This window comes from Etheostoma spectabile, unplaced genomic scaffold (genome assembly GCF_008692095.1).
Source record: "Etheostoma spectabile isolate EspeVRDwgs_2016 unplaced genomic scaffold, UIUC_Espe_1.0 scaffold00018600, whole genome shotgun sequence".
Taxonomy (NCBI): domain Eukaryota; kingdom Metazoa; phylum Chordata; class Actinopteri; order Perciformes; family Percidae; genus Etheostoma; species Etheostoma spectabile.
Window position 1 is genome coordinate 112,501 of NW_022604343.1, and position 16,465 is coordinate 128,965.

Below are 16,465 nucleotides of genomic sequence, written 5' to 3' on the forward strand. Positions count from 1 at the left end.
CACTGCCTCCATCCTTATCCACAGCCTCGTCACCTCCCGCCTTGACTACTGTAACTCTCTCCTTTTTGCCTTCCTCAAAAATCCCTCCATAAACTTCAACTTCTTCAGAACTCAGCAGCTCGTGTCATCACCAGAACCCCCTCATTTCATCATATAACCCCGGTTCTTCAGCAGCTCCATTGGCTCCCGGTTCAATTCAGAATACAATTTAAAATCCTTCTCCATACTTTCAAAGCCATCCATAACCTTGCCCCTCCATATCTATCAGAACTCCTACACATTGCCGTCCCCTCCCGCTCCCTCAGATCTTCCTCCTCCCTCCACCTCACTGTCCCCCATGCTCGACTCATCACCGTGGGGAGCAGAGCCTTCAGCCGCTCTGCTCCCCAGCTCTGGAACTCACTCCCACCCGACCTCCGCAACATCAACTCTCTCCCTCTGTTCAAAACTAGACTAAAAACCCATCTGTTCCAGCTCGCTTATCTGTAAATACACTGGTCCTGTTTTGTTTTGTTTGTTTGTTTGTTTTTTGTTTTATCTGTTTTGTTATTACTACTTACACTTTATGTTCCCTATATCTGTCTTTTATTCTCTGTAAGCGTCCTTGAGTGTTAGAAAGGCGCTGTTAAATAAAATGTATTATTATTATTATTATTAAAATGATGCAGAAAAATTAGTCCATGCATTTGTTACTTCTAGGTTGGATTACTGCAATTCTTTACTATCAGGCTGCTCGAAAAAATCCAAAAGACTCTTCAGCTGATCCAGAATGCTGCGGCACGTGTTCTGACGGGAATCAGGAAAAGAGATCACGTTTCTCCTGTTTTAGCTTCTCTGCATTGGCTTCCTGTAAAATTTAGAATAGAATTCAAAATCCTTCTTCTCACCTACAAAGCTCTTCATGGTCAGGCTCCATCTTATCTTAAAGAGCTCATAGTACCTTACAACCCTGGGAGAGAACTACGCTCCCAGAATGCAGGGTTACTGGTGGTTCCTTGAGTCTCTAAAAGTAGAACGGGAGCCAGAGCGTTCAGCTATCAGGCTCCTCTCCTGTGGAACAGGTTCCAGTTTGGGTTCGGGAGGCAGACACCGTCTCCACATTTAAGAGTAGGCTTAAGACTTTCCTTTTGATAAAGCTTATAGTTAGGGCATAGAATCGAATATTGTTAGGGAGTAGTAGTTAGTCACATAGTTTCATATAATAGAACTAAAGGGAGACTTGGCAACAGCCCGATCCGGTTGGGGAGAGTTCTGGCCGGCCGGGCTGGAGCTCTCTTTACCTCGTCTCTCTTGGTTTTGTTGTAATAGTTTTAGACGCTTGGACTTATTTTGATACACTAGTTAGGGCATAGAATCGAATATGTTAGGGAGTAGTAGTTAGTCACATAGTTTTCAGATTTATCTAACATATAATCAAGAATATAATAGAACTAAAGGGAGACTTGGCATACAGCCCGATCCGGTTGGGGAGAGTTCTGGCCGGCCGGGCTGGAGCTCTCTTTACCTCGTCTCTTGGTTTTGCTGTAATAGTTTTAGACAGCTGGGGACCTATTTTGATACACTGAGCTCCTCTCTCCTCTATCTTTCTATCTTTCATTTATGTGCATCCATGTCCAGAAATGCGTGTTACTAACCTATTTCTGGGGAGTCATTCCCCGGAGTCCTTATGTTCTTTTTTCACCAGCATGTTCCCTTGGATCAGAGAGGCTCCGAAATCAGGGTAGCAGCTGTCGCCATGGTCCCGCTACACGTTCTGTGATGCCATGTTCAACTGCTACACTGCGGTGCCCTGCTACGTCCTGCAACGTCCTGCTACGTCCTGCTACGTCCTGCTGTGCCTTGTAATGCCGCACAGCGTCCTGCTATGCCATGAACTACTACAAAGAACTTCTACAAACTACTAATTTTTTCTATTTTATTGCCACTCTTCATTCTAACCCCAACCGGCCCGTCAGACACCGCCTACCAAGAGCCTGGGTCTGACCGAGGTTTCTGCCTAAAAGGCAGTTTTCCTCGCCACTGTCGCACTGTTGCTTGCTCTGGAGGAAACTACTAGAACTGTTGGGTCCTTGTAAATTCTGGAGTGTGGTCTATCTGTAAAGTGTCTTGAGATAACTCTTGTTATGAATTGATACTATAAATAAAATTGAATTGAATTGAATTGAATTGAAATTGAATTGAATTGAAATTGAATTGAATTGAATTGAATCGAAACCGTCCTCTGCTAATTTTTATGCTTTGTTTCAAATTAAGTCTATTTCCTTTTTGTTGATGTTTAACAATGCTATCTGTGTCTGAAGTGAAATCTCTGCAATGCTCATTGCATAATACAATAAATATGCTACACAACAGTACAAGTACATAAATACAGTAAATAGAGACTGTAAAACATGTACATTTAAAGTGCTTGTTGTGCTGTCTGATAGCATGGGGTATAAAGAGAGAGCATACCGCTTAGTTTGTGTCACAGGAGGTCTTAGTCTACTACTACGTATTATAACCCTACCAGTCAGATTACCACAGGAGGTAATATCTGTTGCAGCTCTTTTAAAGACTCTACCATAATACCTGCTGGAGATGCCAGGTCCTCATACACGTAAAGCAGGAGCTCTACCACTGAGCTACATCCCCTGAAGATCTTCAGATTTTTTTACTTTTTTCTGAGATAGACTTAGTCTTATCTTTATTAATCCTTTGGGATAACTCCCGCAAGGAAATTGAAATATCACTGAATAAAAGAAGAAACCTGGGTAAAACATGTAATGTTAATGTTGTTTATGACTTCAAAACCTATAAATGCAACTGCGATGGCTGGAAATCAAACCTGGGCAAAATGATTGTACTGCTATGGTATAAATCATAGTTGAAAAGTAACACACTGTTCCCTTTCTGCTGGACAATACAACGCTCACTGCAGATCTTGTAACACAGACTGAAAATAAATGATGAGAAATGCATTGGTGGAGATGGGTTGCTTCCATTACTTCTGAGATAACACTGTCTTTGCTACCACTCTTGAGGAACACCTCTCGTCAGCAGGATTCAAACCTGCACGGGGAGACCTCATGGGATTTCTAGTCCATTGCCTTAACCGCTCGTAAGCCTCGGCCACAACTACCTGCAATTTAAGACCAGACCTATTGGAACAAATGTTCATAAACCTTTCGATTGGTTATTAGAAGTTACCAGACACGGGCAAAGTGCAAATCGTAGTGCACTTCCTGTGTCTGTGGATCCTCATGGAGGCAGCTTGATTGACTTACAGTTCTCCGCTATTCACAATCACACTTGATAGACAAGCTTTAGTACAAACTAAAGTAACGAGCCAATTTTGTAAAATGTAAGGAGTAGAAAATACTGATATTCGTGTTCAAATGTAAGGAGTAAAAGTCAAAAGTCGCCAAAAAATAAATGGTAAACTAAAGTAAAAATATCTGAAAAATCTACTTGAGTACAGTAATGAAGTGTTTGTAATTCGTTACTTCGTTAACAAAGTATTTATACTGTGTTACTTCCAATCTCTGATGACCGTAAAGATTAATATGTACATGGTTTGCATAACTGTACCTTCTGATAGACATAAGGCTTTTGTTATCTGTGGGCTGCTCTATAGTCTCCTGAATAAGGATAAATCCCAGAGTTGGCTCAAACCAGGTTATTTATGTAGCAAACGTCCCTGGGTGGACTTGAACCACCATCCTTTCGGTTAACAGCCAACTGCGCTGACCTATTGCGCCACAGAGACTGCGCCTGTCTGCTGTTATCGATCTTTAAGCCACAAGCATTTGCTTTATAGCTTTTTGAGGTTGAGCTGCACATGTATGCTTATCAGGCTATTTTCCTGTTACTCAGAAATTGGGGAAGCTGACTCCTGTGGAAATGTAGAAGCTGGACGTGCATTGTATTGTTCTTACATGTCAATTGGATTCTGACTTTGAATTCAAATATTTGGCATCCAAGAAGATTTCTGAACTGATGATGTATCAGTCATTTTGCTGGTGGTTTCTTTTTTCACAGCAACAAGCTTGATCATTGACATACAGTTGCACGCCACGTATCACAAAACTCCTGAATGAGCCAGTATAGAGCATCAGAATTGCTTGATGAATGGTCTATTAGCTTTGGAACAACCCACAGCTCTCCATTGTCAGATATGGGTGGGGGAGTGGTCACTGTGTCCAACCCTTTCTGTGTAAAAAAACAACTAAAGAAGTCTCTTGGATGAGAGACAAAACCTTTTGCGGAGAATCTTTTACCAAGTCCAGTTGCCCTCGGCCTAGTTGTGAACTTTTGGGGTAATAGCTTGGATCAGGAACCAAAACAGACACATCTGGACTAAATGTGGGCATTGTACAGCAATATTTGACACATTTAGACCATGAAGACAGTTTTCAGTTTATTTCCCATCTGGCAGGTATATTTGTGGACTCAGTTGGCCTTTTTGTAGAAAATTGCACAATGTTGACCCAATTTTCATCCTATTTTCCATTTGGCAGGGACATTCTGGATTCAGGTGGACATTGTGGACAGAAACATTGGTGGATCTTGATTCCCACCATAGGATTTAGCCTGTATTGCACATTGTCTTCACATCCCGCGCAATGTATTGCCATTGTCAAGCACATTGCCACCTGGTGACTTTCTTCCATGTCTCCATGAACGCCCATATATTTGGGCTGACAGTTGAGAAACCTTCCCTTGTTAACTATGACATGGATGACTGAGAACCTACTATATCAAGACATGTTTAATTCACTATATTATAATTTTTTGAGACAAGTCCTACTGGACAACTGTTGGATCAGTCAGGATGGCCGAGCGGTCCAAGGCGCTGCGTTCAGTTCGTAGTCCCCACTGGAGGCGTGGGTTCAAATCCCACTTCTGACAACAACTGTTTTCATTTGGAACTAATGTCTAAGAGTCGATATTGGGAATAAATAACATAGCAGTTCTTTGTATTTAAGAGGACATGAATGTGCGCAAGAAATGCAATTGCAAGTAAAGCGTTTTTAAAGTTACCACGTGTTTGTACACAGAAGCCATATCTACTGCTGTATTCACTGTTATCTTTGGGCTGCTCTATGGTCTTCTGCAAAAGGATAAATCCCAGAGTTGGCTCAATCCAGGTTATTTACATAGTGAACGTCCCTGGGTGGACTTGAACCACCATCCTTTCTGTTAACAGCCGACTGCGCTGACCTATTGTGCAACAGAGGCTGCGTTTTTGGTCACAGCAACAAGCTTGATCATTGACATACAGTTGCACGCCACGTATCACAAAACTGTTGAGTGGGGGCCTTATGTATTTGCTTGTATTACATCAAGTGACCTGCATACCAATGACCGTAAAGATTAATATGCTGTCAGCGAATGCCACCTATATGCGACAGGCCCCCGGGTGACAGGCGGAGATACTGTCCATTATACTAACAAGGAATGCCCGAGCTTAATATTTGGCACATCAAGAAATAGGTGGCGCTATTCCAACATTTAGGCCACAGTCAATGCATGTAGAAATATTTATGTTTACTACATATTTGCTGTCATTCAAATCTATGACAAAGCATCTGTGACTGAATCTAGTTTAAAATCTCTATTTTGTAGCATTTTGAACATTTGCAATAAAAAGAAATGGTGCATTTCCCACAAATATGCAAAATAAATGCTTTTAGTCAGTTTCCGTAGTGTAGTGGTCATCACGTTCGCCTCACACGCGAAAGGTCCCTGTTCGAAACTGGGCGGAAACACATTTCTTTGTTGTATTGACTTCGCACAATCAAACTCTGCGAAGTTAAACTCTCTATAAACTTCACGGAAAAATCTCCCTGATGTGAAATCGTGGCCAGGCCTACCGAAGTTTCCCCAGTGCAGTAGTCATCACATTCAGAGATACAGGAATATCCTGTCTAAAAATTATGCAGAAAAACAATTCCACGCATTTGTTACTTCTAAGCTGGATTACTCCAATTCTTTATTATCAGGCTGCTTAAAAGAGTCCATAAAGATTCTTCAGCTGATCCAGAATTCTGCAGCACGTGTTCTGATAGGAACCAGGAAAAGAGATCACATCTCTCCGGGTTTAGCTTCTCTGCATTGGCTTCTTGTAAAATACAGAATAGAATTTAAAATCCTTCTTCTCACCTACAAAGCTCTTCATGTTCAAGCACCATCTTATTTTAAAGAGCTCATTGTACCTTATTACCCCGACCAGAGTACTGCGCCTACAGAATGCAGGGTTACTTGTGGTTCCTAAAGTCTCCAAAAGTAGAATGGGAGCCAGAGTGTTCAGCTATCAAGCTCCTCACCTGTGGAACCAGGTTCCCGTTTTGGGTTCAGGAGGCAGACACCATCTCCACATTTAAGAGTGGGCTTAAGACTTTCCTCTTTGATGAAGCTTATAGTTAGTGCTGGCTCAGTTTTTCCTTGCCTCTTTCTCCTAGTGCTTGCTCTTGCCCTGTTCAAAACTGGGCGGAAACACATGTCTTTATTTGTATTGCTTGGCTTCCGAGATCAGACGAGAGCAGGCGCTTTCAGGGTGGTGTGGCCGTAAGCAACCATACAGGGCGAAATACAGCTATTTCTAGATGTGAAGACCTGAAAGTTCTCAAAACTTGAATAATAATCATGTGGTAAACAGATACAGATAATGCTGTACTCGCTCATCCCTATTGAACACTGAGATTGTTTATTTTAATTCTAAAGAAGAATGGTGCTTCAAAAAAAAAGTTACGTCCTCTATACAGTTTCCTTGTCAGCTCTGCGTCCAGCAAAGAAGCTACAGCGCCTTATGCGCTTACAGCACCAGGTACTCCCAGGCGGTCTCCCATCCAAGTACTAAGCCAGCCCAACCCTGCTTGGCTTCCGAGATCAGACGAGAGCGGGCAGGGTGGTGTGGCCGTAAGCAAGTGCATGGGGTGAAATCCAGCTATTTCTAGACGTGAAAACCTGAAGGTTTTCAAAACTGTTGAATAAACAGCTTGGGGTGAGGAATACTGAACTACATGTGATCACACTACTAGTTCACGTATACATTTTTCCGTAGCTTGCTATTAGTTTAACTACCTTCACCTTGGAATCAAGATGAGTTGACTTGCTTTTTGCTCTTTTTGCATTATAATTAACACTTCTGAATTTTTAAGAGTTCTTTGATTTGTTTTGTTCCACATTGATTCATTTGAATCAATGAATCATGGAACAAAACAAATCAAAGAACACCTGTTGCTACACTTATAAATAATTTCATGTATTTCCATGTTTCTATTTTTCATTACTGTAATTCATTCTTAATTTTCTTACCTCTGTCTTTACTTAGACTTGGGTGACTTGTCGTCTTCCATAACATAGTATTTATAATGATGTGGTCACACTGCAAGTATTATGAACTCCTACTTGAATTGTTGAACAGTGTGAGATTGTTTGTTTTAATTCTAAATAAGAAAGGTGCTACAAAACAAAAATATTACGTCCTCTATACAGTTTCCTTGTCAGCTCTGCGTCCAGCAAAGACGTCACAGCGCCTTATGCTAATTAAAAAGCTTACAGCACCAGGTATTCCAAGGCAGTCTCCATCCAAGTACTAAGTTGGCCCAACCCTGCTTGGCTTCCGAGATCAGACGAGAGCAGACGCTTTCAGGGTGGTGTGGCCGTAAGCAAGCGCCCGGTTGAAATAAAGCTGTTTCTAGACGTAAAAACCCGAAGTTTCTCAAAACTTTTAAATAAACAGCTTGGGGTTGAGGAATACTGAACTACATGTAATCACACTAATAGTTCACGTATACATTTATCAATTTTTAAGAGTTCTTTGATTTGTTTTGTTCCACATTGATTAATTTTTTAGCAGCCATTGCGAGGCCATGTCTCTTCAGGTCCATTGACAGTTTGGGCAACGGGCAGCTCCACCTGCATCGTTAATTGTTTTTCCACAAGACAGAAGATGGGTGCACCGTTCCCAGCAACACTGCAATATTGGGTCGATGCGTGGAGTGAATGGAGTGTGCCGCTTTCCAAATCCAAGGCCTCACCTATTCCCACATTGTCACAGGGCCAATATTTTTGTCCTTGCTGTTTTTCTGCCAATCAATAGTGCAAATCTTGCTACACTTTTGTATGGCTTTATCTTTTCAGTATTATAACAACGTTTTGATACCAGGAACCCAACGAGGTTTCAAAGATCGTTCAGTTTTTGTGACATCTTCTGGCGGTAAAATCTGCCAGCCATGTCTCTTCAGGTCCATTGACAGTTTGGGCAACGGGCAGCTCCACCTGCATCGTTAATTGTTTTTCCACAAGACAGAAGATAGGGGCACCGTTCCGCTGCAATACCAGGTTGATAAGTGGAGTGAACGGAGCAAGCCCCTTTTTCAACTCCTATTGCTAAAAATCCATTTAATACGTTGTCCCCTGATAGAGGACATATCAGATATTAAACTGATAAGAACAGATACTACACTTGATCTTAGCCAAAAGGCCGAGAAGCGATGACCACCACCTCTATGCTGTCAGATGCGACCTCCACGGACGGTTTTCAGCTGTCACTGTACAGTAATTTTAAAAGGACATAACAGCTGCTACTTAGCACCCCCGCCCAAGCGCTTCATGGTGAAGCACAAAAGTTTTAGTTAAAGACGGCAATTTTGGTTTTACCAATTGGTCAAGCTCCTGCCAACGTGCAATATTCCCATGCTGTTACATTTTGGCTACGTTTAAGAATCTGAGTTTCCTTTTGGAGAGCACATTTGTTTTTCACAAGTACAAAAGGCTTAGCCAAACAGCAAAGCCCACCAAAAATAATTTTAACTCATAGGTGTTCCTTTCCACGGAAGTCTTTAGTAAAAGGCGAAAGAGAAACCAGAGTAAGTGCAGCCCACTTTCGAGAGCAGCCGAAAACCCCAGTCTTCCCAGTCCCAACCCTCGCGGTAATTCTCACTTGGTGTGCCGCATTCCAGATCCAAGGCCTCACCTATTCCCAGATTGTCACAGGGCCAATATTTTGTCCTTGCTGTTTTTCTGCCAATCAATAGTGCAAATCTTGCTACACTTTTGTATGGCTTTATCTTGCCAAGTATTAGATAGATAGATAGATGTTTATTGATCCCAAGAAAAATGTGAAATTCCGGTGTTAAAGCAGCAAAATCAGTCACAAAGCACAGAATATAAATATAAATGAAATACTAGGAAAAATATACATATATACAATATACATGAAATAATAATGTGAATAAAGTAAAAAAGAACATATATTTGAATATGTACAGGATGGGGAAACAATAATGTGCAACTGCTTAATAATATTTTAAAATGTTAAAATGTATGCTACATGTAAATAAACCAAATTGTGCAGGTTGCATTAGTGCAGTAGTGTGGTGCCCAAAAGTCTTATCTAGCACCCAGTGATTGCATGTTAAAAAGTGTTATTGCTTGTGGTATGAATGATTTTCTGTAGCGGTCCGTGCGGCATCGAAGCTGTCGAAGCCTCTTTGAGAACCTGCTCCTCTGTTGGACCAGTGTGGGGTGGAGAGGGTGGTCAGGGTTATCCATGATAGATAACAGTTTGTTCAGTGACCTCCTCTCCACCACAGCTTCAAATGTGTCCTGTTTGCAGCCGATTACGGAGCGGCCTTCCTAATCAGTTTGTTCAGTCTGTTTCAATCGCTCGCTCCGATGCTGCTGCCCAGCAGATGGCGGAGGAGAACAGAGCGCTGGCCACAACAGACTGGTAGAAGATCTCCAACATCCTGCTGCACACGTTGAAGAATCTCATCTTCCTCAGGAAGTAGAGTCTGCTCATCCCCTTCTTGTAAACATTCTCCTGAAGTCGATCACCATCTCTCTGGTCTTATCCACGTTCAGCAGCAGGCAGTTCTTGCCAGACCACTCCACAAAGTCACCCCCAGTGCTCTGTACTCCCCCTCCTGTCCATCCCTTATACACCCAACAACTGCAGAGTCATTAGAAAACTTCTGTAGGTGACATGACTCTGAGTTGTACTGAAAGTCTGTGGTGTATAAGGTGAACAGAAAAGGAGACAGCACAGTCCCCTGTTGGGCCCCCGTGCCACTCACCACCACATCAGACAGAACACAGTCCAGGCGGACAAACTGTGGTCTGTCTGTCAGGTAGTCAGTGATCCAGAAGACTGTGGACGCACCGGCACCCATCACCCGCAGCTTCTCACCAAGTAGCAGAGCTGGATGGTGTTGAATGCACTGGAGAAATCAAAAAATGTGATTCTCACAGTGCCGCCACCGCCATCCAGGTGCAAATGAGCTCGCTGCAGAAGATAGATGACAGCGTCGTCCACTCCCAGACAAGGCTGGTAGGCAAACTATAGAGGGTCCAGAGAAGAACTCACCTGCGGCCTCAGGTAAGCCAAGACCAGCCTCTCCAGCACCTTCATCACATGGGATGTGAGAATCACTGGGTGGTAGTCCTTAAGGCCAGATGGAGTCGACTTCTTGGGGACCGGGACAAGGCAGGACGTCTTCCACAGCAGCGGCACCCTCTGCAGGCTCAGGCTCAGGTTGAAGAGGTACTGGAGAACACCAGACAGCTGACTGGCGCAGGTCTTCAGGACCCTAGGGCTGATACCGTCCGGGCCAGCAGCCTTGCGCTGGTGTAGCCTCTCCAGCTGTCTCTTCACCTGGCCAGGTGTGAATGCAAAGCGGTGGGGGGAGCTTGAAGTGTCAGTGGGGGGAAGGAAATGTGGTGTAGTGGTAGTGGGGGGAGTGGGTTGACTGCAGGAGGGCTGAGGGAGTGAGGAGGGAGATGTTGGAACAAAAGAGGGTGGGGGGGAGGATAGTATAATGGACAGTATCTCTGCCTGTCACATGGAAGATCGGGTTTCGATTCCTCGACAGGGAGATTTTTCTACCAGCTAACCAATGCTACAAGTCCTTAAGGAAGTCCCGGCGAAGGCGTGGGCATACTCCGGAAAGTGGGCCTTGGCTCAAGCTGTGTTCAGCATGGGAGGAGAACTCCTGATCCGAAATGGGAGTATTTCCAAGCAATGGCAAGAGCACAACTCCTGGACATGAACAAAACGTCACAAGCCGCCGCATGAGTTGGGAGAGTGTAAAGTCTGGGCACCTTATAATTCCGTTTATGCTCTTTGCAGACTATGTGGTTCATTTGGCTTTATTCCACTGGGGTGATCATGAGGGGAAAGCGGGCCTTGGCTCAGGCTGTGTTCAGCATGGTAGGAGAGCTCCTGACCCTAAATGGGAATATTATCAAGCGATGGAAAAAGCATATTACTGGACATGAACAGCACCTCACAAGGCGCAGCACAAGGTGGGAGAGCGCAAGTCTGGGCACCTTATAATTCCTTTTCTGCTCTTTCCAGATTATGTTGTTCTTTTGGCTTCATCAAACAGTGATCTACAGCTCCCACTGGGGCAGATTGAAGCCCAGTGTCAAGCATTTGGAATCAAAGTCAGCTCCTCCAAATCTCAAAGCTCAGGATTTCTCCCATCGGGTTGGGAGTGTTGTGGAAGTTTCTGTTCAGCGAGGAGGAATTTGTGATGAAGAAGAGTCCTTGTTGAAACAAAATAAACACAGGCTGTAGACTGGATTAAAAGTTTGGATATTTGGTGAAAGAGTTTAATTATTTTCTCGAGAGAACAATCAAACAAAATGACAAGAATGGCAGTTCACAATGAAACAGAGTAACAAGGTGACCCCACAATTCTGGTGCCCGCGTAACACTAGACAACTCCTTATATCCTCTCCTGCCCCAACAGAAAAACCCTATCATGTTTGGAAAAAACTTTGATCTAAACAAAACACTTCATCTCATTCTACTTTTACGAATGAGTAAGAATTGAATAACCACACAGATAAACAGTCATTGCCTATGTAGAAAATCATTATCTATGTAATTTTCCCATCACAGGAGTCAATTGCTGTCCCAAGTGAAGACGTTCTTGTATCTCAAAAGCTTATTTCAAACAGTGAAACTTCTTCCAACACAAAAACCACATTACTACTGTTGGGGAAATCCTTCTATAAACTGACAACTGACTCCATGATGAATTAACACAGTGTTTATCTTGTGGTCAACAGATGAAATGCGTTTCCGAGCAGTTCTACGTGCACGGACTGATGGAAACTTGTCTAGTACAGAGGTTCCAAAAAGGCACTTACACAATAGCGTGCTCAGGGTTATATTGGTCCCCTTGTGGGGCCTGATGGTCAGCTATACTGTTGCGGGGTACAATCCCTGCTCTGCCTCTTCCTTCTTGCCTGTCTATTATTTTCAGTTATCATTACTTCACAAGACAGCTATGTTCACTCCCTTCTTAATTGTACGTCCTGTTCTCTGAGTTATCAGACCGTCCTCGAACTTCAGTGTCCTTGGCCTCACCATCTCCTCTTCTCGTGCTCACTGTAGCTTATCTGACTAAGATAGCCTTCCTGTTCTCTCCCTCCTAGCCGTACCCCAGCTGCAAAGCATAATGTATAATATGTCACACCATAACACACTCTTATTTAGTCTTTGGTTAATTCAGCATATACTTTAAGCCAGCTTTTACGTGGCCGTTCCTGAGTGCCCTGTTCATCACCACCTCAGTCATGTATTATTTTCCACAAATTCCCCTTTTCGCACCTACTAGGTGCGAACACTTTTTACACTAACTGCAGTGCCTCAACGTCCTCCCCGTCCTCAGGCATGGTGAGTAATGGCAGCATCCCAGCGGAATAGGGAGGGCGGCGCTTTTTCTTTGGACAAGGCAGTGGTGATGAGCCGGGATGTCATGGTCCGCAGGCAGGGCACACAGCAACACCCACAGGTAACTAGAATAGCGAGAAAAACAGCAATAGATGTCAAACAAGCAGTGATAAGATTCTTCCATTTGCCAAAAAAGGTTGTCATCCACCCCTCCAATGGATTTGATACACCTGAGGCGTCATGCATCTCCTGGGAAAGGGCTCGAAGTTGGTTCAAAGCCCTGGTGACTTCCCATCCGGGGCAGTGTTGTTAGGGATGACCGTACAGCACATCTCTCCGAACATGGAACAGACTCCTCCTTTTTCAGCCAACAGCATGTCCAGCGCCATCCTATTCTGGAGCGCCATGAGGGACGTTGGGGCCATCTGCTCGGCCAGGCCTTCAATGGCATCCCTAGTTGCATTGCTCAAGCGTAAAACATTAATGCACAAAATTTATCCTATCTACATTTTTGCTGGGAGTGACGGGGAAGATGGCTGAAAGCAGTGGTATATTCTCAAATCCTGCGGCTATTTGATCTGCCAATTTGTATTCATTCGGGACACCCCTAGGAACTCCTATGCTGTCTATATAGGTTGGGGTTCCCGCCCATGGATCAAAAGCGGGCTTGCATACTACGGCCCTGCGCCTTCTCTTACGGTCAGTTGCACAGCCTTATGGTGGGTATAGTGGACTCTACTCCCCACCAAAGATATGGGCATAGCTAATCTAACCATAGCACAAACTCCTGACGTTTGATTTGGGAACTTTATCTGGGAGTACAACCTAAGACCACCACAATAGTAGAATAGTCCTATTCTAGCCACTGGGCCTAGGGCTGTTTTTGTTTTGTACAGTTGTATTACACCAGTCTGGGGGATATCACCTAGTTTGATTGTGGGCTTGCTTGATCCGGTGAGATTGAAACAGTGATATCTTGCACCCTCCCCTTTATGGCGGTAAAATACCCTGGTTTTTCAAAGCCTGGGGAAAGAGGGATGCTAGGGTAGTACAATTGCGGGAAGCTGTCTTAGAGTGTGTGAAGTTCAACATGCATGCATATCCTGCGGGTCCTCATTAGGAAACAACGGGGCCGGGTTAGTGAACATGACTGGTCTAGCTGTGGCACAGGCCACGCACCTTCCATGTGTTGTTCTTTGGCATTCTGTATTAGCCACCTGATCCATAAATTGTCCTGGCCTGCACCTGCTGATAACTCTAACACATCTTCCACCCTCATTTTAGAGAAGTCCTGCACTATTACGTCTTCCTCCTTCAGAGGGGGTTTTACTGTAGTCTCTGCCATGTCAGTGTCATTCTGTGTGTGCGTGAGGGGATCCAAAAATATTTATCTGCAGGGGGGTTATCTGGTCACTTCCTGCTATCCATACACCTATGGCTAACATCCACACATCCTGACCGTTCCTGCTCCCAATTGCTCTATTTACTGACAGGGTTATGGGATTTTTCGTGGGGTCTGAACTATAGTCCCGCTGTATAGTAATATCTCCCATTCATCTTGTTGTACCCACCAATCTCTTTTGTCTGTCAACCTCGCCATGGTTTCCACCCTCCTGTTGTCCAACCCACTTCATACCAGCTGTTACAGAGACTACCTTTCACCTGTCCGGAAGCGCTCCTTTCACAGTCCTCTACCTTTTGATAGTCGTCACAGATGTACACATCTGTGTTTTTGTAGAAACTATTATACCCCCCGCAGTCTATAGCCTGACACAAATCAAAGGTAAATGACGTGGTTGAGTCTCTCACATAGGGGAGAGTCAATCTGGCACCGCACCTTGGGGATGGGCCCTTAGTGTGTTGCTTCACTACTGCCCAAATGCTCTCTTTTCTCTCGTCTAGTTTCATTTCCTTTGTTACTGAGAGGTGGTTGGACACTACAGGGTGATTGTTCTTTGTGGTCTCGGTCCCCATACGCATGTTCCAACACCCAGAATTAATGCTGCAACTCCCACTAATACTACTACTGCTAGGACAACTGTTGTCTTTTTCCCAAAACCCATTGCCTTCCAAGTTATGGATGTACTATGCGGGGGCTGTTCCCCGCCAAAACATCTCTTCATCTATACATTTTGGATTGCTTTTCTAATTTCTGCCAATGGGCGGCTAGGAGGTGCGGCTGGGGCACAATGTGTCAGGTGGTGCCAAGGTGCTCCTTTTTTACCTTAACCTGGACCGAGTGTGAAGTAACCTCCCTCACCTCGTACGGCCCGGACCACCTGGGGTCAGTCCACTTCCTCTTGTGAACTTTGACCCTGACCCAGTCGCCTACCTTGACAGGTAGTGTTGCTTCCTCCTGCGGTTTCCTGTTCGCCAACTGGACCTGCGTAGAAAGGGCTGAAACCAGAGATGTTAGCTTTTTCATATAGTCTGTCATTTGTATTGCTGAAACATCTAACATTGGCATGTGGCCCCCATCTAGTGGAGGTCCTGGCATTTTTCTCCTGTCATTATTCATGTGGGGTCAAATGTGTTCTCGTCCTCTGAGGACCTCATAGCCATGAGGGCCAATGGAGCGCTTCTACCCATGTTAACTTGCTTCCTGCACATGCCTTGGCTATCTTAGCCTTCAATGTCTGGTTTGCTCTTTCCACCATTCCCTGTGACTGTGGATGATAAACTGATCCGAAGGCATGAGTGATTCCCAGGGCTGTTCTACTTCTCTTAGTAGTTGTTGTTAAAATGTGTGCCATTATCTGACCTTATTTGCCTGGGGACCCCATACCCGGGATGAGTTCAGTTTTGAGCCATTTCCCCACTGTTTTTGCGTCCTCTTTCTGGTGGGAATGGCTTCTACCCACCTAGAGAACCTGTTTCTACCATCACCAGAAGATACCTGTTCCCCCTACCACATTTTCTGGCCCATATCAGTATAATCTATACTGATATCTTGAAAACAAGCTGTGGGGACTGGGTACGCTCCTTTTAGTGTGGTGTAAGTTTCTGAACATTATGCTCTCCACACACCCTGCATTCCTGACACAAAATGTGTCACCATGGCCCTCAAATTGGGGGGCCACCACAGCTCAGACAGATTAGGAGAGTGTTTTCTTACTTCATGTGTTGGTCTGTGTGCCTCAGGTAGCAACATTCTGCACATCTCGGTGATGCTGCTATCTTTCCTTGATGAGTGTGGTACATCAGTACATGTCTGTCTCCCCCTTTTCTGAAATAAAATGGCATTGAGAAAGCCATTGTTTCAGAAACATCCATATGAATGGGAGTGAGTAGTCTGGGGAGGTGAGTGTCTCTGCCTTGCTAGGGCACTTTTGAGGTCAGAGAAGGCGGCCTCGGCCTCTGTTGTCCATTAGGAGGGGGGCGGTGAGACAGCGATGACCAGCAGCAGCCACCAGTTCCCTGAGCGATGTAGTTCTGTTGGTATCTGTGAATGACTGTGTGGTGCTGCGGTCTGATTGTAACAGTCACAGGATGTGTTTCTAAGAGTCCAGTGTCATATGGGCGGTGGTGAACAGATGCTGGGGAAGAGTTAGTAGGGCGGAGCTGCGCTGGGATGGTCAGTGCAGGGAGTCCAGTTCTCTGGGGAGTGGGGAAGAACTTCAGGCAATGTTTTCTCGTTTGTGTGAGGCCCTTTAAAACACCACATGTCTCAGCGTCAGTGTCGCTTTAGAAGGCCAGGTGTGGAGGTGGGGAGCCATTTAAATGTTAGTGAACGTTTTATCAGAGGGCCAGGGATCGGCCTGCTGGCCAAATCCTACTGCGAGTGTGACATGCGGGGAA

At 44.5% G+C, this 16,465-nt stretch overlaps 2 non-coding genes and 2 pseudogenes across 2 annotated transcripts; 1 reads left to right on the top strand and 3 right to left on the bottom strand.

Moving 5' to 3' along the window:
* The first annotated feature begins 5,675 nt into the window (after positions 1-5,675).
* On the top strand, positions 5,676-5,747 carry trnav-cac (transfer RNA valine (anticodon CAC)). The gene has a single exon. It is a non-coding gene; the product is annotated as a tRNA-Val (tRNA).
* A 1,043-nt stretch (positions 5,748-6,790) lies between these two features.
* Positions 6,791-6,903, bottom strand: LOC116681283 (uncharacterized; annotated as a pseudogene).
* A 630-nt stretch (positions 6,904-7,533) lies between these two features.
* Positions 7,534-7,651, bottom strand: LOC116681281 (uncharacterized; annotated as a pseudogene).
* A 644-nt stretch (positions 7,652-8,295) lies between these two features.
* LOC116681280 (U2 spliceosomal RNA) lies at positions 8,296-8,479 on the bottom strand. Its single transcript, XR_004329992.1, has one exon. It is a non-coding gene; the product is annotated as a U2 spliceosomal RNA (small nuclear RNA).
* Between the last annotated feature and the right edge of the window lie 7,986 nt (positions 8,480-16,465).